Genomic DNA, 24,733 nt, shown 5'->3' on the forward strand with positions numbered 1-24,733 from the left:
GAATTCTCATGTTCTGACAACAGTGTCGTAAATCTCCTCTGTACCATCTCTAGTGCAATCACATCTATCCTGTAATGTGGTGACCACAACTGTATGCAGTATTCTTGCTGTGGCCTAACTATTGTTTTAAAATTTCTGCCATAAATTCCCTGCTCTTACATTCTCTGCCTCGGTTAATAAAGGAAAGTATCCTGTATGCATTTGTAACCACGTTAACTACCTGTCCTCTTACATTCTGGGATCTGTGGACATGCACTCCAAGGTCCCTCTTTTCATTTACACCTCTCAGTATCCTCCAAAGCAATGTTGTTTCAGAGCAACTAATTCTGAAACGTCTTACTTGATAATACAAGTCGTACAGACGAAACCAATTCAGTAAAGGGAAACTGATATTGGCGACAGGAATAAGTTAGTGTTCAACTTGATATTACCGCACACCGGAATAGAAAACTAGATTGGATGGATAGAAGAGGTCTGAAAGGATGGCCGATCGGCTTTGGAAGACAGCGAAACTTCACACTGGCTGCACGAAGCAAGTAAAAGCGCCTGGTTGATCTCGATGCATGATTCTCGCTTCGGGACTTTAGTTGATTAATATCCGAGAAGTTCCGGGTTCAAGTCCTGGATGAGCCTTTCTATGCCACTACTTTGAGTGAAAAGACACCAACTGGTTTCTGACATCTTCACAGAATTGCATTTGGTAGGATTGAATTACATGCAGATAATGTTTGAGCTCCAGAGGACAGAGTGCTGAGGTTCCCAAGGCGCAACACATGTAAAGTAAATAAAATGTCTCAAGATGATGAAGAGATTGATGCTGAATTGGAATTTCCCCCATGTCAAGGCGGTTTCATTGATATTCGATGACGGGATAGAGAACGAAACATCGAAGTTTGCCGATAGCCCCAAAATGGGCAGCGTTGTCAGCAGTGCAGATAAACGCACAACATTCCAGCGAGACATTAATATAATAAATGAATGTCCAAAACTGTGGCAAATGGATTTCAATTTTGGCAAGTGTGAGGTCATCCACTTTGGACTTCACAAAGATAAATCAGAATACTTTATAAAAAGTGAAAAATTCGAAACTGTGGAGTTCTAAAGGAACTTAGGTGTCCATGTACATAGATCAATAACATATCATGGACAGGTACAAGAAATAATCAAAAAGGCTAATGGAATGGTGGCCTATATATTTAGAGGACGAGAATACAAGAGAATAGACAAAATTCTAGAGCTGCACAAAGCTCTGGTTGGACCACACCAGGAGTACTGTGTTCAGTTCTGGACACCGCACCTTCGGAAGGGTATATTGTCCTTGGAGGGAGTGCAGTGTAGATTTACTGGAATGATGCTGGACCCTAAGCGTTCAATTACGAGGAGAGATTACACAAACTATGGTTGTATTCCCTGCAATTTAGTAGATTAAGGGCTGATGTGATCGGAATTATCAAGATATTACGAGGAACTGAAGGGGTAGTTACAAATAAACTATTTCCGCTCTTTGGGGTGTCTAGGACTTGGGGGCATAGCCTAAACATTAAAGTCAGGACTTTCAGGAGTGAAGTTAGGACACACTTCGACAAGCAAAGAGAGGAAGTCTCTTCCACAAACGGCAGTTTGATGCGAGCACAATTGTTAATTTCAAACTCGTGATTTAAAGATTTTTGTTAACCAAAGGTATTTAGAGATATGGGACGAAGGCGGGTGCAGGGAGTTCGGTCACAACTCAGCCATGATCTCATTGAGTTGCGGAACAGGCTGGAAGGACCAAATACCGGAATCCTGTTCCGAAGTTCCTCCTTGGTGCAGAATGCAAAATGGTCGTATATTGACCGGGAATCGGACGCGGTCGCCCGCGTGGCAGGCGAGAATTCTACCCCTGAGCCACCAATGCTGACTTGTGCAAAGCTTCCATGTTTCTATATGGAATCCTGTCTGAACGAACATGCCGTTTCCAGCTGCGATGGACGAGTGGTTCAAGCTGTCGTCTCAAAACTCCAATGGGGTTTTCCTGCTCAGGTTTGAAGTCGGCTCGCAGTGCTACGGCTTAAAGAACTCTTCAATGCTAAAATACATTAATTGGAATTAATTGACCGCATTTACCTCTCTCCCAGCATGAGAGATACTTCAACGTGGCCGGTGCTTTTAATTGGGCGTCCAATCTTCTCTTCCAAGATTTCAAGACGAGAAGCAATATCTCCCAATCTGTAACTTAAATTCTGCTAGTTTGCAAAACCTGACATTTATACTCTTTATTTTCTTTGCATGCATCTCTCTATCTTTCCCTGTCTCTGTCTCTTGCCTCTCTGTTTGACCCCTGATGGCTTCTCAGGCTTCCTTGAACGGCGAAGGCTGATCCAACCTGCAACACCAGCAGAGGAGGGTAAAAAAAGGGACTGAGACGGTAGGTAAAGTAAAGGTGCAACCCTGCTGCTGCAGCTAATGCTCTCTTCGATCTCACAATGAAACAAAGCACCAATTTGATTAAAGTATATTTATGGTAGATTGTATGTTATCACGATGCCGAGACAGACGGCAATCATATCATAGAATCCAAGAAAGTTAGGCCACAGAAGGAAACCATTCTGCACATCGTGCCTGTGCCGGCCGAAAAATCGGTACAGAGCCTCATCTCACTTTCCAGCGTTAGGTCCCTAATCTTGTAGGTTACGGATCTTCAGGTGCATACTGAAGTTTTTATTTTTCAATGCGCCTCTCCCCTCCTTTCAGGCAGTGATTTCCCGACCCCCACCGCCCACTGAGTGGGAAATATATCTTCCGCTGCCCTCTAATCCTTCGACCAATTATCTTAGATCCATGTCTCCTGATTATTGACCTCCCTGCTAAGGGAAATATGTTCTTGCTATCCACTCTATCCAGGCCCGTCATAATTTTATACACCTAAATTAAATCTCCCGACAGCCTCATCAGTTCCAAAGCGAACAACCCCAGCCTATCCAATCTATCCTCATAGCTAAAATGCTCCAATTCTGGCAACATTGTCGTAAATCTCCTCTGTACCATCTCCAGTGCAATCACACCTTTCCTGTAATGTGGTGACCACAACTGTGCGCAGTATTCTTGCTGTGGCATAACTATTGTTTTATAAATTTCTAACATAACACGCCTGCTCTTATATTTTATGCCTCTGCTAATAATGGAGAGAAACCGTTATGACTTCTCAACCACATTATCTACCTCTTCTGCTACCTCCTGGGATCTGTGGACATGCACTCCAAGGTTCCACTGTTCATCTGCATCTCTCAGTCTCCTCCCAAGCAATGCAGTTTCAGAGCAACGAATTCTGAAACGTCTTACTTCATAATTCAAGTCGTACAGTCGAAACCAATTTGGTAAAGGGAAGCTAATATTGGTCACTGGAAGTAGTTAATGTACAACTTGATATTGCTGTGCACCAGAATAGAAAACGAGATTGGATGGACAGAAGAGGTCTGAAAGGATGGCCGATCGGCAGTGGGAGGCAGCGCACATTTCAACTTGCTGCACGACTCCACTGGTAGCGGTTCGTGGGTCGAGGGGTATGATTCTCGCTTCGAGGTTTGCGTTAAATGATATACGCGGGATTTCAGCTTCAAATCCCGCACGAGCCCTCCTGTCTCAATGCTTTTCGTGAAAAATCAGCAATTAGCTTCCGACATCTTTTCGGTGTTGCTGTTGGGAGAATTGAATTGTCTCCAGAGAATGTTTGAGCTCCAGAGGACAGGGTGCGGAAGTTTCCAAGGCGCAACACACGTGAAGGAGCGGGTGAGTGGGACGAACTGGATCGCTCTTACAATGAGCCGGCACGGGCTCGATGGGCCGAATAGCCTCCTTCTGTGATGTAACCATTTTATGATTCTATGTATTCTCTTTATTTTCTTTGCATGCATTTCTCTATCTCTCCCTGTCTCTGTCTCTCGTATTGTCCCCTGATGGACTTCTCAGGCTTCCTTAAACGGCGATGCCCGATCGAACCTGCAACACCAGCAGAGAAGGTTAAAGAAAGATTGAGACGGTAGGAAAAGTAAAGGTGCAACCTCGCTGCTGCAGCCAATGTCTTCACATTAATGTTTCATTCGTTCATGGGATGTGGGCGTCGCTGGCGAGGCCGGCATTTATTGTCCATCCCTAATTGCTCTTGAGAAGCTGGTGGTGAGCCGCCTTCTTGAACCGCTGCAGCCCGTGTGGTGAAGGTTCTCCCATAGTGTTGTTAGGAAGGGAGTTCCAGGATTTTGACCAAGCGACGATGAAGTAACGGCGATATATTTCCAAGTCGCGATGGTGTGTGACTTAGAGTCATAGAGTCATAGAGTTATACAGCACGGATAGAGGCCCTTCGGCCCATCGTATCCGCGCCGGCCATCAAGCCCTGTCTGCTCTAATCCCATATTCCAGCATTTGGTCCGTAGCCTTGTATGCTATGGCATTTCAAGTGCTCATCCAAATGCTTCTTGAATGTTGTGAGGGTTCCTGCCTCCACAACCCTTTCAGGCAGTGAGTTCCAGACTCCAACCACCCTCTGGGTGAAAAAGTTCTTTCTCAAATCCCCTCTAAACCTCCCGCCTTTTACCTTGAATCTCTAGAACCCTCAACGAAGGGAAAAAGCTCCTTAGTATCCATCCTATCTGTGCCCCTCATAATTTTGTACACCTCAATCATGTCCCCCCTCAGCCTCCTCTGCTCCAAGGAAAACAAACCCAATCTTCCCAGTCTCTCTTCATAGCTGAAGCGCTCCAGCCCTGGTAACATCCTGGTGAATCTCCTCTGCACCCTCTCCAAAGCGATCACATCCTTCCTGTAGTGTGGCGACCAGAACTGCACACAGTACTCCAGCTGTGGCCTAACCAGTGTTTTATACAGCTCCATCATAACCTCCTTGCTCTTATATTCTATGCCTCGGCTAATAAAGGCAAGTATCCCATATGCCTTCTTTACCACCTTATCTAACTGTTCCGCCGCCTTCAGGGATCTGTGAAATTGCACACCAAGATCCCTCTGACCCTCTGTCTTGCCTCGGGTCCTCCCATTCATTGTGTATTCCCTTGCCTTGTTAGTCCCTCCAAAGTGCATCACCTCGCACTTTTCCGGTTTAAATTCCATTTGCCACTGTTCCGCCCATCTGACCAACCCATCTTGGAGGGGAACGTGCAGGTGGTGTTGTTCCCATGTGCCTACTGCTTTTGTCCTTCTCGGTGGTAGAGGGTGTGGGTTTTGGAGGTGCTGTCGAAGAAGCCTTGGCGGGTTGCTGCAGTGCATCCTGTGAATGGTACACAATGCAGCCACTGTGCGCAGGTGGTGAAGGGAGTGAATGTTTGGGGTGGTGGATAGGGTGCCAATCAAGCGGGCTGCATTGTCCTGGATGGTGTCGAGCTTCTTGAGTGTTTTTGGAGCTGCACTCCTTCAGGCAAGGGGAGAGTATTCCATCACACTCCTGACTTGAGCGTTGTAGATGGTGGCGGATTCGGCGATGGTAATGCCGTTGAATGTCATGGGGAGGTGGCTAGACGCTCTCTTGTTGGAATGATCATTGCCTGGCCCTTGTCTGGCGCGAATATTACTTGCCACTTATGAGCCCAATCATGGATGTTGGCCAGGTCTTGCTGCATGCCGGCTCGGACTACTTCATTATTTGAGGGGTTGCGAATGGAATTGAACACTGTGCAATCATCAGCAAACATCCCCACTTCTGACCTTATGATGGAGGGAAGGTCATTGATGAAGCAGCTGAAGATGGTTGGGCCCAGGACACTGCCCTGAGGAACTCCTGCAGCAATGACCTGGGGCTGAGATGATTGGCCTCCAACAACCATTATCATCTTCCTTTGTGTTAGGTATGACTCCAGCCACTGGAGAGTTTTCCCCCTGATTCCCATTGACTTCTCTCTTGATGTCATGGTTATTCACTCTCACCTCATCTCTGGAATTCAGCTCTTTTATCCATGTATGGACCCAGGCTGTAATGGGGTCTGGAGCCGAGAGGTCCTGGCGGAACCCAAACTGAGCATCGTTGAACAGGTTATTGGTGAGTAAGTTCCGCTTGATAGGACTGTCAACGACACCTTCCATCACTTTGCTGATGATTGAGAGGAGACTGGTGGGGCGGTAATTGTTCGGATTGTATTTGTGCTGCTGTTTTGGACAGGACATACCTGGGCAATTTTCCACGTTGTCGGTTGGATGCCAGTGTTGTTGCTGTACTGGAACAGCTTGGCGAGAGGCGCAACTAGTTCTGGAGCACAAGACTTCAGTACTACAGCCGGAATGTTGTCGGGGCCCACAGCCTTTGCTGTATCCAGTGCACTTAGCCGTTTCTTGATATCACGTGGAGTCAATCGAATTGGCTGAAGACTGGCTGCTATGAATATGGGGAGGAGGCCATGATGGATTCATCAACTCGGCACTTCTGGCTGCAAACGCTAACAGCCTTGTCTTTTGCACTCACGTGCTGCACTCTGCCATCATTAAAGGATGGTGAAATTTACAGAGTTTGCCGAGCCTCCTCCTCCCGTTCGTTGTTTCATTGTCCACCACCATTCACGATTAACTGTGGCAGGACTGCAGAGCTTTGATCTGATCCATTGGTTGTAGAATCGCTTAGCTCTAATCTATAGCATGTTTTTTTCCGCTGTTTAGAATGCATTTACTCCGGAGTTGTAGCTTGACCAGGTTGGCACCTCATTTTGAGGTGCACCTGATGCTGCTTCTGGCATGCTCTTCCACACTCCTCATTGAACCAGGGTTGATCCCCTGGCTTGTTGGTAGAGTGCGGAATATGCCGGGCCATGAAGTTACAGATTGTGCTGGAATACAATTGTGCTGCTGTAGGATGGCCACACTCCACCTCGTGGAATGCCCAGTTTTGAGCTGCTGGATCTGTTATGAATCGAACCCATTTAGCAAGGTGGTATTGCCACGTAACACGTTGGATTGATTCCTCAGTGCGATGACAGGACTTCGTCTCCACGAGGACTGTGCAGTGGTCACTCTCACCAATACTGTCATGGACAGATGCATCTGCGACAGGTGGATTGGTGAGGACGAGGTCAAGTTGGTTTTTCCCTCGTGTTGGTTCATTTACCATCTGCCGTCGGTCCAATCTTGCAGCAATGCCCTTCAGGCCTCGGCGAGTAGTGGTGCTGCTGAGCCACCTTTGGTGATGAACATTGAAATCCCCCAGCTACCCTCAGTGCTTCCTCCAAGTGGTGTTCAACATTGAGGAGGACTGATATCAGCTGCTGAGGGCTGGTCAGGAGGTGGTTTCACTTGCCCATTTTTGACCTGATGCCATGAGGTCCACAGTAAATGTTGAACACTCCCATCCTGACTGCATATCACTGTACCGCCACTGTCTGGTCGGTCTGTCCTGCCAGTGGGATAGGACATACCCAGGAATGGTGATGGAAGAGTCTGCGGCCTTTGGCTGAAAGGTATGATTCTGTGAGTGTGGCTATGTCAGGCAGTTGCTTGACAAGTCTGTGGGACAGCTCCCCCAATTTTGGCACAAGTCCCCAGATGTTCGTGAGGAGGACTTTGCAGTGTCGACTGGGCTTGGTTTGAGCCTTTGTCGTGTCCGGTGCCTAGTGGCACGTCCGGTTTCTTTATTACTTTTTTGTTAATCGAGATTTTACAACTGAGTGGTTTGCAAGGCCATTTTAGAGGGCAATTAGGAATCAACCGTATTAGTCGCTGTGGGTCTGGAGTCACATATCGGCCAGACTGGGTCAGGACGGCAGGTTTCCTTCCCTGAAGTGCATGAGTAAACCAGATGGGTTGTTACAACAATGCGGTCGTTTCTTGGCCACCATTACTGAATCTGGTATTTTAACTCCAGGTTTTATTATTCATTAATTGAATTGAAATTCTCCAGCTGTCATGGCGGGATTATGAACTCGTGACCCTGGATTATGAGTCCAGGTCTCTGGTTTATTAGCCTTAAACATGACCACTATGCTGCTGTATCTCTTCGCGCTCCACTAAGTCACTCTCTTTTCATTCCTCTTATTTCGTGCTTTTTCTTTCTGCCTCCAGCACCTTTGTCTGTATCCAGTTTTTGTTCTCTCATGTGTCTCTGCTGGATGATCCAAAATTCCGACCTGCCGCTTCTTCCAGCTTTTTCTTCCTTCCACAATTATGGTCCATTTCATTGAGACTTTCCTGCGGCCTTGTCTACTCTAACATTCACTTTCACATTCTTACGCCTTTAAGTTTGCTCCACATTGACCGCTGTTTCTCGGGGGCACATGTCCCGTTCGCACCAATGTTCATTTGTGCCTTGAAACCAATCGTTACATTTCGATCTGCGTGACTGTTCCAGAGACAAGCACTAAGAAAGCAGGGCTGTCATTCGGAAGGACAGCGGCATACTTTTCCGTGAAATTTCCATGGGGTATCTTGTGACACGGGGGATATTAATTGAAGAACTGGGTTTTGTTTTCATGGTCGTTTGCGCTTTTTCCCGAGCAGTTGATGTGCGGGAGAGACGGGCGGCGCGACATAGCTGCGAATGACGGCTGAAAGGTGCACTTTTGTCAGTCTGGGCGGTGCAGTAAGATCGGAAATGTTCCCCTTGATCTTAATAGGTCTGTGGAAATGTACGATTGAAAAGGAATGAGGAGAAATGAGAAGAGCGGCAATGGTGAAAAAGTGTCGATTTCAGGAGGTTGGCCGGGAGCGAAAGGTCCTTTGAATGTCCGGCGCGGAGGGGATTTTGTTCGGAAACGACAGACTTTAAAGCGCGTGGGGAAAGTGAAGTGCGAGCTGCGTCCTTGGGTCAAAAATGAAAACAGAAAATGCTGGAAACACTCAGCAGGTCAGGCAGCGCCTGTGGGGAAAGAACCAGAGGTAAGGTTTCAGCCCTCTGAACTGGGCAGACTGGTATGGAGGAGAGCAATTCAGCTGTCTAAGATGCTGGAGTCAATCTTTCGATTATGTGGGTTTGGATCCCCCCTCTGCTACAATTGGTAGAGCTGTTTATTTTGGCCGCGTCACCCAAAAATGTTCTTTCCAAAGAAGTGCGTTTCCGCATTGATGGCTTACATCTGATTGCACAAATCAGCAAATTCTGAATTGCCACCCAAAATGTTTCTTGCACGGAGGTGTTGGGAGTGTAAGGGGTGATCTCGGTGAAGTATCTATCAAAGTGCGCAATGGCCCCCTGGTAAACGATGTATCTCTTATGGTGAGCATAAGATGATAGATATGTACCATAATTATGTATTTCTTCTTTGCACCACACTAGGATTTATTATCAGGGAATGGACATGAGCAGGTCGATTTACGTCATGCTCCGGTCGCTTTGCATCGCCCCCGACACACAGAATAGAATCATAGAAAGGTTACATCATGGAAAAAGGACATTCGGCACATCGAGTCCGTACCGGCTCTCTGCAAGAGCAATCCAACTAGACCCCACCGCCCCGCCCCGCCCTTTCCCTGTCGCCCTGTATTTTTTTATCATTTCAAATACTTATCCAGTTCCCTGTTGAAGGCCATGATTGAATCTGCCTCCACCACCGCCTCAGGCAGTGCGTTCCAGATCCTAAACACTCGCTGTGTCAAAAAGTTTTTCGTCATGTCACCTTTGGCTCTTTTGCAAAACACCTTAAATCTATGTCCTCTGGTCCTTGACCCTTCCGCCAATAGGAACAGTTTCTCTCTATCCACTCTGTCCAGATCCTTCATAATTTTGAATACCTCCATTAAATCTCCTCGCAACTGTCTCTATTCCAAGGAGAACAACCCCAGCTTCTCCAGTCTATCCATGAAACTAAAGCCCCTCATTCCTGGAATCTTTACAGGAATCCCCCACCATCAACATCCAGGTGGTCACCATGAACCAGAAAGTTAACTGGACCAGCCACAAAAAATATGTGGCGACAAGAGCAGGTCAGTGGCTGGATATTCTGCGCCGAGTGACTCACCTCCTAACTCCCCAAAGTCGTCTCACCATCTACAAGGCGCAAGTCAGGTTTCTAATAGAATGCTCATGTGATGGTCATCTACATGAAATGTTCACTCTGTTTCTACATCTAAAGATTCTGCCTGACCTGCTGAGGATGTCCAGCATTTACTGTTTTTATTCAGTTTGGCAACATAGGCAGTATTTTCATTTTGAATAAAGGAGCTTTCGCAAGTTTGCGCATGCGACGAGGTGGCCGAGTGGTTAAGGCGATGGACTGCTAATCCATTGTGCTCTGCACGCGTGGGTTCAAATCGCATCTTCGTCGATATTGTGCTATCATCTTGTTTCTTTCATTCAGTCCATCCAGAAGGTCGGTTCCTTCCTTCTCGAAACTGCAGACGGAGGTTTATGCATTCTTTGCTGAAATCAGCAACAGTTTCAACCACGAAAGTGTTGAGATTGTCAGGTCGCGAATAATCAAAGTGTACAGTCGTGTCATTGTAAAACGAGTAAACCTTCTGGTCAACGTAAGAGAAACTTATGTACCATAATTATGATGTATGTCCGGATCATTCCGTGTCTGCATCTGTTTCAAAGGGATGTGCTGCAAGTCCCGGATTATTCCGTGTCGGTGTCTGTTCAAAAGGGATGTGCTGTAAGACGAGGATCATTCCATGTCTCCATCTGTTTAAAAGGGATGTGCTGTCAGTCCCGTCTCATTCCGTGTCTGTATATGTTTAAAAGGGATGTGCTGTATGTCCCGGATCATTCCGCGTCTGTGTCTGTTCAAATCAATGTGCTGTAAGTCCCGGATCATTCCGCGTCTGTGTCTGTTTAAAAGGGATGTGCTGTAAGTCCTGGATCATTCCGTGTCTGTGTCTGTTTAAAAGGGATGTGCTGTAAGTCCCGGATCATTCCGTGTCTGTTTCTGTTTAAAAGGGATGTGCTGTAAGTCCTGGATCATTCCGTGTCTGTGTCTGTTTGAAATGGATGTGCTGTCAGTCCCGGATCATTCCGTGTCTGTTTCTGTTTAAAAGGGATGTGCTGTCAGTCCCGGATCATTCCGTGTCTGTTTCGGTTTTTAATAGAGATATGCTGTCAGTCCCGGATCATTCCTTATCTGTTTCACCCGATTTTCTTGATACCTTTTTCCTTCTGAACTGAAATGACGATCCTCTCTGGAGAAGAAGATTCACCGCCTGCTGTTGAGATCAAATTCATTCTGCTAGGCTTCCATTCCAATCTCCGCACTCTATCCCCCATTCAGTCCCACCCCCGCCTGGACATTATAATCTGCGATATTCATAAGGGAATGGAGAAGCCGAATATCATGGTTATAATTTTCTTGGCTCCACAACACTTAATATTCTCAATTCCAACGATGCAGAAGGTAATCATAGAATCATAGAATCTTACAGCATAGAAGGAGGTCATTCGGCCATCGTACCTGTGCCGGCTATTTTTCGAAGACCTGTCCAAATTAGACCCACAACCCAGATTTTCCCCATAACCCTGCAAATTAGTCCTCTTCAAGCACATGTCCAATTGCGTTTTGAATGATCCCGTGGAATCTGCTTCCACCACCCTTTCAGGAAGTGCGTTCCTGATCTTAACAACCCTCTGTATGAAAAATAATCTCTTAGATTCCTCTCTGGTTATTTTGCCAATTATTTTAAATCTATTATCTCTGGTTACCGACCCAGTTGACAGAGGAAACAGTTTCTCCCTACTTGCTATTTCAAAACCCTTAATTTTGAACACCTCTATTAGGTCTCCCGTTCACCATCTCTGCTGTAAGGTGAATAATCCCAGCTTCTCCAATCTCTCCAAATAATTGAAGTCCCTCATCACTGGTATCATCCAGGCCAACCTGCTCTGAATCCTCTTCAATCCCTTTTCATTCTTCGTATAGTATGTTGCCCAGAAGTGTACAATACATTCCAGCTGAGGCCTAACCAGTGATTTGTAAAGGTTTAGTGTGACTTCCTTGTATTTAAATTCATTGCCCCTATTTACAAAGCCAAATATCCCATATGCTTTTTTAACTACCTTATCAACTTGCCCTGTTTTGTGAATATGCTCCCCCAGGTCGCTCTGCTCTTGCAACCCCCCATAAATTGTTCCATTTTGATTATACTGCCTCTTCTTGTTCTTCTTCCAAAAGTTCATCACTTCACACTGATCGGCGTTAAATCTGCCACGTGACTGCCCATTTCACCAGTCTGTCCATGTTCTCCTGAAGTCTGCTGCCATCTTCTTCACTATTTTCTACGTTGCCAAGTTTTGTATCATCCGCAAACTTCGAAACTGTACTCCCCATTCCTACATCCAAGTCATGCATATATAACAAGAAAAGCAACAGTCCTAATACCGACCCCTGGGGGATCAAGCTTCATATTTCTCTCCAGTCAGAAAAACATCCGTTCACCACTCCTCTCTGCCTCCTATCCTTTAGCTAATTACGTGCTCACGTTACCACCGGTCCTTTAATCCCACGTGCTTCTAGTTTTAGAATAAGTCTGTTATGTGTTTATTTCTAAAATGTGTCCTCAAAATAAATGTAACCCCGTAATTTTATTCTGAAGCAATGAGAATACGGATATTCAGACCGAGTGATAGATTGGGTTCATTCCCATTACCCGCAGGTGACGGGACCCGAGGAGATGAAATCCCATTTGGGATTATATTTTCTGAAAACGGAGACGGAAAATCGCAAAGCTCATCCCGTCGAAACACGACAATTGAACTGAAGATCCGACAGTCTGGAAACCTGGGCGTTCCAGAAACCCGTCTGGAACGCCCGGGTTTCCAGACCTGGCCGTTCAAAGAAGCCGGGTAAGTCCATCAGCGGGAAAGACATAGAGAGAAGAAACGCAGACAGAGGTAGAGAGATACATGCAAAGAAAAATAGTATACATCTCCAAATTATGTGATTGAGCAGAATTTAAGGTACAGCTTAAAGGCAATTTGTCGCATGTCGTGAAATCTTAGAGGTGGACATACGGCTGGATTATATTGTTATTTCTTGGAGAAATAAGCACTGCTTGGTAATTACAGCTCTGATTTATTTAACCATTTTTATAGTTGCGGTGTGAGCTGCCCTTGGTCAATTCTGCAATCATGTTGTTACTGCCCCCTTTATTCCATGGGCCGCAATCTTGATGATAAGCCTACCATGCGGCACTTTATCAAACGCCTTTTGAAAGCCCATATACACCACATCAACCGAATTGCCCTCATCGACCCTCTCTGTTACCTCATCAACAAACTCTAACAGGTTAGTTAAACTCAATTTGCCTTTAACAATTCCGTGCTGGCTTTCCCTAATCAATTCACCCTCGTCCAAGTGACTGTTAATTCTGTCCCGGATTATCGTTTCTAAAAGATCCCCACCACTGAGGTTAAACTGACTGGCCTATAATTGCTGGGTTTATACGTACACCCTTTTTTGAAGAAGGGTGTAACCTTTGCAATTCTCCAGTTCTCTGGCACCACCCACATATCAAAGGATGTTGATAGATTATGGCCAGTACCTCCGCAATTTCCACCCTTACTTCCCTCAGCAACCCAGCATGCATCCCATCCGGACCTGGTGGTTTATCCACTTTAAGTACAGCCAGCCGTTCAAGTGCCTCTTCTTTATCATTTTTTAGACCATCCAGTATCTCAACTACACCTTCCTTTGCTGAGACTCTGGCAGCATCTTCTTCCTTGGTAAAGACAGATGCAAAGTACTCATTTGGTACCTAGGCCATCCCCTCTGCCTCCATGAGTCGATCTCCATTATCGTGCCTATTCGGCCTCACCCCTCCTCTTACGACCCGTTTACTGTTTACATGCCTGTCGAAGACTTTTGGATTCCCTTTTATGCTGGCCGTCAGTCTATGGTCATATTTCTCTTTGCCTCTCATTTCCTTTTTCACTTACCCTCTGAACTCCCTAAATTCGACCTAGTAAAAAAAGTTAGCATTTCTTTCAGCCGGAAACAGAAAGTTACTGGTTGACTAATGGCGATTTGAACAAGTATTAGTCTTTTTTACAGAGTTTAATGAGTTTTGCGAAATTAATACAGTGAACTAATACAGTAAAGTTGAATTCCTGATCGGGAACCGCCTCAGACAGCGCATTAATGCCCATTCCTGGGAAACAAGATACTACCGAAACGTTGACAACACATCGCAGGTCCCGCTATAAAGACACAGCTTGCCAACTGTTCCGAAATTTGGAGCCTGGACAGGGAGTTAAACGCTGGAACTTCAGCTCACTACCCACATTAAAAGTCTGATACTCTACCGACAGGGCTACCCAGGCTCGATACGACATAAGCTTCCATCGTACATATTCATGGGACGTCCCTGAATTATCCCTGCAGCCGTCGAGCAAGGGTGAGGTCCGTTTTAAAAAATTCTCAGCAACGTGTTGAGGAGAATCCTTGTTCCTGTTGAACATGATGGAAGAAACATGGACAGTGAACTCGTGAGTTTACAATTCTTCTTGTTTGTGCCAAAAGTCTTGTCATTCGTTAGCACCAATTAAAATAACACTTTACCCAGCGGCTCAAAAGCTAAACTTGTCCCACACGGGAGTTGGAAAAGGCCTCTCGACCTTTCAGCATATTAACATCTGTCAGCTGAATAATTTCTCCCGTTACACAGTGACACCAGGCAGCAGATTTCCCTTCCAAATTTCCCCCACACGAAAATTCAAACCGATGAATATCGGCTGAACGAAAAGAAGAATTGTTTGTTTGGTTCTTTAGATTTAATGATCTCGTACCGGCCCCTTTACCATATGAGCTGCCGCTAAAAGCCCCCTCTCCCCCTATGAACAAGTAAATTGACACCTGCTATTGCAAGACGGTAGGCCAGAGGAACCCGAGTGCCACATGGGAACACTAAGACGTAGATGCGTTATGGAACATACCAGTTGTACCTTGAACTCAATTCAACATGTTCGGAGTGAAAGGTTTGATTGTTTCAGAAGACGCTCGAACTCCCAACCTGGTCATTTCAGGAGCCCATACTCCTATAAATAATTAACGCACGCTTAACAATTGTGCAACACGAGATCGGCGCAAAACCGACAGCATCAGCGCTCCTGCCAAACGGCTTCATTTTCGGTCTCTCAATTATCACTTCGAGATCTTTCTCAAACAGAAGCCTCCAATCAAGATGCTCTTCGTTAAATAACAATTCCTAAATCAAGAGAGTTTTGATCGATCATGACTAAAGCATGTACAATTTCCTCACCTGTTCCTTTTAATCACCTGGGGTGGTAACCGTCATGTCCTGGAGATTAGTCTAATTATTTCCTCCATTGCCATTATTTTACTTATACGAATCCCCTTGATTTATTAACAGTTTTCCTCGTGTCTCTGGTATGTTAGCCTCATCCATTTCTGTGACGACCGATGCAAAGTAAAAATTTAGCAACTCTGCAATTTCTTTATTTTCAATTACAATATCACCTCCATCTGTCTTTAAGCGGCCCACATTACTCGAAGCCTCCCATCTTTCTCTAATATACTTGTAAAATCCTTGAGAGTTGTCCTCATTTTCCCTCACAAGTTTTTCTCCTTTTCCCTTTTTGCTCCTCTTACGATTTTTTAGTTTCAGCACCACAATAAACAACACTTCGCAGTCAAGTTCGGCTCAATATTTCTCCAATGTCAGAGCGAGAATTGTCTGAACCCCTAATTTATTTAATGTTACAAATACAATCACACATAATTATCCGTGTATCAACGCACTGATGGATACACAAAGATCAACACAGCGAGAAATGCAGGCAGCATCGGAATGCACAGGGAAACGGACAAGCGAAATGGACAAAGATAAAACGGCCTGAACTCCCAATAGTGAAGTGTCGCTGATAGATATTAGTGAGAGGAGGTGGGGCGGTTGCATCTTTAATTGGCGCTGTGGCTTAGTTGGTTAAAGTGTCGATCTAATAAACAAGAGATTTTGGGTTCAACTCCCAGCAATGCGTTGTGCAGCTTATTATTTTACCTATATTTTGGAATTAAGCGACAAAATAATACTGTGGTGTTTGTATTTGTTCAGGTTTCAGGAGGAAACGGATACCAGAATGACTGTTCAAAAACGCCCTTTCATTGTACAGACAGACCTCTCATTGAATGTGTCTGTCACACGTTAATTTAAAGATACGTTCTTATTTCTGGGCTCGTTGGGGTCGGGGCATAATTCACGATTTGAGGTTCAAACCCGGAAGTGGTCCTAATTTGGACCGAGGCTTGCGATCTTGACCTGCGGTACAAACCTTTACAAATAGGAAAAAGAAGTCCACAAATCGCTCCACCTGAATCTCCAGGCCCTGTTGAAATATATCCCAGGCTGTTAACAGAAGCAAGGAAGGAAATAGCGGAGGCTCTGACCATCATTTTCCAATCCACCTTGGCAAAAGGTGTCGTGCCGGAGGATTGGAGGACTGCTGAATTTGTACCGTTGTTTAAAAAGCGAGAAAGGGATAGATCGAATTATTGCAGGCCAGTCAGCCTAACCTCGATATTGAGCACAATTCTGGGGGAAAGTATTAATCTTCATTTAGAAAGGCACGGATTAATGAAGGACAGTCAGCATGGATTTGTTCAGGGAAGGTCGTTTGAATTGAATTTTTTGAGGAGGTATCAATGAAGGTCGATGAGGGGAGTGAGTTTTTTGTAGTCTATATAGATTTTCGCGAGGCTTTTGACAAAGTCCTACATGGCAGATTGGTCAAAAATGTAAAAGCCCATTTGATCCAAAGGAAATTGGCAAGTTGATCCAAAATTGACTGATTGGCAGGAAGCAAAGGGTAATGGTCGACGGGTGTTTTTGTGACTGCAAGGCTGTCTCGAGTGGGGTTCCGCAGGGCTCCGTACTAGGTCGCTGCTTTTCGTAGCACAGATCATTGATTTGGATTTAAATGTACGGGGTATTATTAACAAGTTTGCAGAAGATACAAAAAATGGTCGTGTGGTTGATGGTGAGGAGGGAAGCTATTAGTGGACTGGACAGGTGGATAGAATAGTGGCAAATGTAATTCAATCTGGAGAATGAGGTAACGCATTTAGGGAGGGCAAACAAGGCAAGAGAATACACAATAAATATTGAAACTAATTTGCCATTTACACGCCCATTCTGCAAGTTTACTGATGTCTTCCTGCATTTTTCGCATTTTTCCTTTGTATTAACTACAACTCCCAATTATGTGCTGTCTGTCAATTTTGAAATTGTATTTCCGATTCCTGTGACCAAATCATTAATGTAAATTGTGAACAACAGTGGTCCCATCACCGATAAATTGTCAACAACAGTTGTCCCAGCACCGATAAATTGTGTACAACAATGGTCCCAGCACCGATAAATTGTGAACAACAGTGGTCCCAACACCGATAAATTGTGAACAACAGTGGCCACAGCACCGATAAATTGTGAACAACAGTGGCCCCAGGACTTTTGACCTTGAACTGCATTTGAAACTTTTGCATAAAAGGAAATAAAGTCCCCAAATCCCCCCACGTGGCTCTCAAACGCATTGGGAAGAAGTTCAATGCAAACAATCAGAACTTTAAAGGCAACTCAACGACCTGCACTTTCTTTGATAAGTTTTGTTAGCCATTATATTGGACCGTGAAATCGCTCTCGGCTTTCATCTTGCTGAAGCAGAGTATGGCCGCTTTGTATCTGCGAGCATGTCGGTGACGTGGTTAGCTTTGACACTGATCGCTTCCAATTTGTAAAATTTCACCAAGCGTCAGCCAAAAGAAACCGAGAATCGAATTGTTCCTGTAATTGATGAAGTGAAGGGATTGGTGCTCCAAGCAGATCTGGAAAATGCGCAGTGCGGTCGATCAGGAGTTCCAAATCCACCCTCCAGCCACTCGCCAATCATATTAACTGAGCTTTATTCTGGTCCGTTGTCACCGCGCTGAAATCGAGTATTTCTCCGGCATGTTTTTCTTCATAGTTGCTGCTTTAAGAGTGAAGACCGGCTGTTTGGATTTTCACTCCTGTGAGCTTCAACCATTCATTTTGGACTGACTGTAGACAGTTGTTATATTGGTCGCTGCAAATTCAAAGTTTAGCCCAATTAATTATTGGTTTAGCAGGTGACCTCTTCGCCTGTCTCTTTGGTGGTTCGAGCTCTAATTTGATTTTCCTCAGGATTCTTCGCCTCAAAGTTCCAGGGTTTCAATGTATGTTTTGGAAGCAAGAAAATCACAACTCTCCTTGGCAGACAAGCCCCCGAAAGGCCAGAAGGGAGGCCGCACTCGCTGCAGGCGAGCTGGTTCGCTGTGACATGTAGATTTCTGTAGTGAGCGAGACGAGACTGTTTCTATGTTCAGAGATTAAATGTCACACCCTTTTTGTTGGAAAAGCAAAACGGTGGGAATTTTTGTATCAGATGTTGCTCGTTGCATTACTTTCATCTTGATCGTAGAACCGGTTCGGGCGTTCCTGTGATAAACGGCGACAATTGTCCATTCATTTTAAATTTAACAACAGCTGCACTGAGCTTTTAATCACACCCTTAAGATACAGTCTGTAAAATGATGAAATTTGATCACCTGCAAAGCATAAAAATCTTACTAAAGTTTTGACCGTCTCTCGGTAACCACGTCAACATTTCCTTCAGTATGAAATAGAAAGTTATCGTTTGATTATTGGTGAATAAAACAGTCCTTCATCTACCAATAGGGTTTAATTAATTTCATGTAATTAATTTATTAATTTCATAACTCTTGCTAAAGTTAATTCCTTGATTTGGAATCGAACTCATGCGGTGGTGGGAGCATTGAATTCTCACCATCAGTCCATCGGAGAGCTACCAAGATTGCGCACGGAACACAGCGGAACTGGTAAGATTTACTTTTCTTTCACTCTTCCGTGATTCATTCAGCTCTGTGTTTATTCTCAGGCCTCTTATCTCTCCCTTCCTTTCAGCTTCTGACTGCGGATATTCTTGTGGTTAAATATGAATAACATAGAATATCTCACAGGCCCAATATATGTGCTCCTTGTCTGCACAGTTCTGTACAAAATCAAACTGTACGCTTATACCGAGGGTGTCTCTCCTTCACCCCCGACAGAAGCAGCAGGAGATGCCACTTTAAACTGCCAGTTGCTTCAAATAATTCATGATGAACCTGCGTGGCCTTGCAGTTTTGCCAGGAGCTGCATTCGGTTCGTGAATTTTGGAAATGGAAACATGTCCATCAACAGCTTGTGGTAGTATTTTACCTCACTTTCCATTTCATGTACATGCCTAGTTGCACTTGGTGCTGTCATTGCCTGAACATCACCTTCTGTCCCAATACTATTTCCAACAGAAAATGCCATTTTGTGCGAGCAGCTTGTCTGGCACAAAAATGACCTGAATTACAAAGGGGCGAGTGGGAAAGGCCGCGTTGGGCTGCTTGTTCACAGCAAAGAATTTTCAGCGTTTCCTTGTGGTCCAGTGTATAGATTCGGTCATCACCATGGCAACGGTTCGATTGGTGTCTGTCTTGACATCCGCATTTAAACACTGTAAGTGCACTCTACTCAAATTGCTGATTTTTCACTGTGAGGTCGAAGAGACATAAATGTGAGGACAATAGCTACGAATTCATCAGCTGGGTTGCACCTTTGCTTCTCCCCCGTCTCAGTCTTTCCATCTTTAACCTTCTCTGCTGGTGTTGCAGATTCGATCATCCTTGGCCGTTCAAGAAAGCTTGAGAAGTCCATCAGTGGAAAATTCAGAGCGTCAGGAGACAGAGGCAGGGAGAGATTAAAGTATAGAAACAAATAGTATAAATATCAAGCTCTGCGAACGAGCAGAGTTTAAGATGGAGCTTGGTAGATATTCTTTCACGTGGCGTGTAACTTTGCAAGAGACCATTGGGCTCCGAATTAAAAGCATTTGCCGCGCTGGAGCATCTCTCTGAGGGAGGGAACACGGATCGTCAACGACAGTTCAAATTTATTTGAGCATTAAACAAATCTTTAAGAAATTGTGCTACGAGGAGGTTTCGAATCTGCGCATGAAAACCCCATTGGATTTCGACTCTAACGCCTTAACCACTCGGCCATCGCAGCTGTAAGAAAACAGAACAGCTACTGCTACCAAAAGGGTACGACCAGTGCAGAATTCGGTGCCACCCATTGCCGATCTGCCATCTCACTGTCCATCCAATCACATTTTCTATTCCAATGTACAGCAATGTGAAATTGTGCACAAAATATTTCATATCAACAATATTAGCCTCTCTTTGCCACATTCGTTTTGAATGTGCAACTTGTCATGCCAAGTGAGACTTTGCAGAATTAATTGCTCGAAAGTTACATTGTTGTCTCCTTCGGCATCCGCAGATTATCCACTCGACCACAAGTATAACAGTGACGACACTTCAAAAATACTTCATTGGTTGTAAAGCACTTTGGGACGTCTTGAGGTCGTGAAAAGCGCTTTATAAATACAAGACTGTCTTTCTTTTTATAGTGGATAAAATTACTGATGTTTTCACTATGAGTACGAAGAGACATTAATGTGTCGACATTAGCTGCGAATTCATCCTCTGGGTTTGATTTTTACTTTTCCGACCGTCTCAGCCTTTCTATCTTTCCCGTTCTCTGCTGGTGTCGCAGGTTCGATCAGCTTTGGCCGTTCACGACTGCCTGAGAAGTCCATCAGGGGAAAACACAGAGAGAGATAAAAATATCGAAAAAACCTAACGTCAAGTTAGCAGCATTTAAGATGGAGATTGGGAGATATAGAATCATAGAATCGTCACTGCACAGAAGGAGGCCATTCGGCCCATCGAGCCTGTGCCAGCTCTCTTTAAGTGCAATCCAGATCGTCCCATTCCCCCGTTCTTTCCCCGTATACCTGCAAATATTTTCCCTTCAAATACTTATCCAATTCCTCTTAGAAACTACGATTAAATCTGCTTCCACGACCCTTTCAGCCGATGCATTCCAGATTATATCTACTCACTAGTTTAAGAAGTTTTTCCTCATATCGCCTTTGGTTCTTTTGTCAACCACCGTAAATCTGCGTCCTCTGGTTCTCGACCCTTCCGCCAACGGGAGCAGTTTGTCTTTATTTCCTTTATCTAAACTCGTCATGATTTGAACACTTCTATCAAATCTCCACTCAACCTTCTCTGCTCTAAGGGAACAACTCCAGCTTCTCCAGTCTACTCGCGTAACTGAAGACCTCATCCCTGGAACCATTCCAGTAAATTTTTCTGCACCCTCTCTGACGCCTTCACATCCTTTATAAATTGCGGTGCCCAGTTTTGGACAGTTGTGGAATATTGTGAAGTTCCCTTCACGTATCTTAATATTTTGCAAGAGACCACTGGGCTCCCAATTAAAAGGATCTGCCGCGGTGGAGTATCTCTCTGAGGGAAGGAATTGCAGCCCGTTATCTCCAGTTCATATGTATTTGAGCATTGAACAAAACTTTACACAATAGCGCTGATAGCACGATTCCAACATCTGCCGGAATACCCCATTGGGTTTCAGATCTAACGTCTTAACCACTCGACTACCGCAGCTGCAAGCGCCTTTGATGCACGGCTGTAAATCAGAATGCACAGGGTACTCACAGGAGATTTGTGAGACTATATGTTCTTTCAGACAGGTTTCCAACTGGACACATGCAGCCGCTACCGTCCGGACGTTGCTGTTTCACTGGTAAAATTCTCACCTGCCACCCGAGGATACGGGGATTGATTCCCGGCCGTTGAAGGAGCATTTTCTTTCTGCACCTATGAGATCGCCTGAAAAGGGATACATTCACCTTCAGCTTCAATATGCACACCACGTTGAGAAATTTTCCTTTCCCTATGTGGTGTTGCGTCAATAAACCCTCTGCATTCGAGCCACTAAACGTCAAAAATGCTCTAGAATTAAGTCAATCCTGTCTTCTGCAACGCTGAAAAGACTTGGAAAACAAATTAATGAATTTCCACTGAAAATAGTGAAATAGGAGTGCTCGTCCGGGAATTTGAACCCCGGACCTCTCATATATCAATTAGTGAAACACCCAAAGTGAAAACCATAATCCGAGATCAACGAGCCGTCAATAACACAGCCGTGCAACCAGTCGAAACTTTCCCTGATACCCACAACCGATCGCCTTTCCTTTTAGACCGCTCTGTCCATCCAATCATCGAATCATAGAATGGTTACAGCACAGAAGGAAGTCAATTCGGCCCATCCAGACTGTGCCATCTCTTTGTAAGAGCAATCCAGTTAGTCTCATTCCCCCGCTCTTTCCACGTGGCACTGCAATTTTTTCCCTTCAAGTAGTTATCCAATTTCTTTTTGAAAGACACGATTGAATCTGCTTCCACCGTTTCAGGCAGCACATTCGAGATCATAACAAGTCTCTGCGTAAAAAAGTTTTACTCATTTCGCCTTTGGTTTCTTTTGCCAATCACCTTAAATCTGTGTCGTCTGGTTCTCGACCTTTCTGCCAATGGGAACAGCTTCTCTTTATTTACTTTTTCCAAATCCTTCATGATTTTGATCACTTCTATCAAATCTCCTCTCAACCTACTCTGCTCGAAGAACAATCCCAACTTCTCCAGTCTGTCCACATAACCGAAGTCCCTCATCCCTGGAACCATTCTAGTAAATATTTTCTGCATGCTCTCTACGGCCTTCAAATCCTTCCTAAAATGCGGTGCCCAGAATTGGACACAATACTCTGGTTGTAGCCGAACCAGTGTTTTCTAAAGGTTCAACATAACTTTCTTGATTTTGTACTCTATGCCTCTATTTATAAAGCCCAGGACCACTTTCTCAGCCTTTCCTGCCACCTTCAAAGATGTGTACACATATGCCCCCAGGACTCTCTATTCCCGCACCTCATTTAGAATTGTATCATTTAGTTTATATTGCCTCTCCTCATTCTTCCTGCCAAAATATATCACTTCGCACTTCTCTGCATCAAATTTTATCTGCCATGTGTCTGCCCATTCTTGAAGACTATTATTATCCTCTTCACTGTTTACTACAATTCCTAGTTTTGTGTTATCCGCGAATTTTGAAATTGTTCCTGTACGGACAAGTCCAAGTCATTAATATATATCAAAAAGCAGTGGTCCTAGTCCAGACCCATGGAAAACAACACTGTCCACCTTCCTCCAGTCCGAAAAAAAAATCCGTTCACCACGACTGTCTGTTTCCTGTCATTTAGCCAATTTCGTATCCATGCTTTTATTCCATGGGCTTCAATTTTGCTGACAAGCCTATTATGTGGCACTTTCCTTTGTCAAAAAACTCAATCAATTTAGTTAAACACGATTTGCCTTTAACAAATTCGTGCTGGCTTTCTTTATTAATCTACACTTGTCGATCTGGCTGTTAATTTGATCCCGTATTTATCGTTTCCAAAAGCTTCCCAACCACTGAGGTTTAACTGACTGGCCTGTAGTTGCTGGGTTTATCCTTGCACACGTTTTTAAAAAGGAAGTTACATTTGAATTTTCTCGTCCTCTGGCACCACCCCCATATCTAAGGACGATTGGAGATTATGGCCAGCAACTCTGATATTTTCACCCTTACTTCCCTCAGCAACCAATGATGCATCCCATCCGGACCGTGTGACTGACCCACTTTAAGTTCAATCAGCCTTTCTAGTACATCCTCCATATCAATTTTTATCCCATCCAACATCTCCACGACCTCCTCTTTTACTGACTTTGACAGTTTATTCTTCCTTGGTAAAGACAGATACAATGTACTCATTTAATACTTCAGCCTTGTCCTCTGCCTCCGTTCATATGTTTGGCCGCGAACCTTAATTTGGATTCTGATGTGGTGCGATCTCAAGTTGCACACTAACTATTTCAAGTCAACAATATGAGTTACTCTTCATCAAATTCATTTATGGTGCATTTTCTTACAGTGAAAACACGCATTGAAATCCGGGATATCGCGTCGTCCCTTGGGGGGTCATCAAACCACCAACTTTTGGGTTAAGAGCCGAACGCGCTAAATGATTGTGCCAGAGAAAAACATCACATCTCATGATTAACAACATTAATATTTCACCGAGCTAAAGCTTGCCGTTGCAGTGACCAATGAACGTTATTAAATTAATTAATGAAACTAATGAAAGTCTGTGGAAGATGAATAATTGTTTTAACCGATAACTTTCTGCTGCATTTCAAGAGTCTGGTTAAAAATATTGAGAGTTTGTGACACCAGGAATTTGGTACAGCTGTTGTTAAAGCTAACAGGAAGACTCAATGATTGTCCCTTCTCTAAGCACAGGTTGTCGCCTGGAGGTTTTTCCGAAGCAAGTTCCTCAAAACTATGTTTTGACGCGGGACCTGAAATGGAGCTTTTTTGCGTATAAGGCGAACATGATAACCACAACACGACGGAAACCTCAATCCAGGGCTTTTGCAGTACCTCAGGGTCCTGCCGACTGGTTTTACAGCGGGGCAGTGTTTTAGGCACGGGCTCTTCACTGTTCAGAACATAATAATTATCAGAATTAAATTTGTCATGTTAAAATGCTCATTATCAGTTAATTTCGATTTACACCCTCTCCAGTTTTATACAGAAACAAGTAACAATGTTTAAGGGAAGCAGTTTGTTCAATGTTTGTGTAATAACCCTGTTCCCCAGTGTGAAAACAAACTGCCAACGCGTGCCCCAAGCCCATGACCGTAAAAAATGTAATGCCGGTTAGCTCAGTTGGTTAAAACGTGTGCCTAATCACGCTAAGGTCGAGGGCTCGTTCTCCATACTAGCTATTAAATTGTTATGGTAACTTTTAAAACCCAGATTTTACAAACAAGCAAATCCACACAAAATTTCACGGGGA

The 24,733-nt window shown here is 44.5% G+C and overlaps 1 non-coding gene across 1 annotated transcript; it reads left to right on the top strand.

Moving 5' to 3' along the window:
• The first annotated feature begins 10,147 nt into the window (after nt 1-10,147).
• Nucleotides 10,148-10,229, top strand: trnas-gcu (transfer RNA serine (anticodon GCU)). The gene has a single exon. It is a non-coding gene; the product is annotated as a tRNA-Ser (tRNA).
• Nucleotides 10,230-24,733: the final 14,504 nt, after the last annotated feature.

This window comes from Heptranchias perlo, chromosome X (genome assembly GCF_035084215.1).
Source record: "Heptranchias perlo isolate sHepPer1 chromosome X, sHepPer1.hap1, whole genome shotgun sequence".
NCBI lineage: Eukaryota > Metazoa > Chordata > Chondrichthyes > Hexanchiformes > Hexanchidae > Heptranchias > Heptranchias perlo.